Below are 347 nucleotides of genomic sequence, written 5' to 3'. Positions count from 1 at the left end.
TAAAGTAATGAGAAGTTTTTTTAAAAAAAATTGTAATAGAAAGAAAGTACCTATATACTTTTAAAGAGTAAGAGTTTACCATAACTTCACCAGCTATCTCATTTACTGGTTCTTTATTCGCCCTAATGTGAGTTTTTTTGAACACCTCAATACGAGTTGGCTTTACACCATTATTCATCTTTGTCATCTGTTTGAATAGTAAGAGATTGACATTAAATATTCACGATAAGTATTATTTAATATATAAATTATAGAAAATAAATAGTGATTACTTCGTACATCGTCTATAATTTGAGAATGATTTTTTCTCCCTGATGTGTGTGGCATAGTCAATTTTTTTCGACTTT

Source organism: Solanum stenotomum, unplaced genomic scaffold (genome assembly GCF_019186545.1).
Source record: "Solanum stenotomum isolate F172 unplaced genomic scaffold, ASM1918654v1 scaffold6299, whole genome shotgun sequence".
Taxonomy (NCBI): Eukaryota; Viridiplantae; Streptophyta; class Magnoliopsida; order Solanales; family Solanaceae; genus Solanum; species Solanum stenotomum.
Note: the sequence above shows the minus strand (reverse complement) of the source record.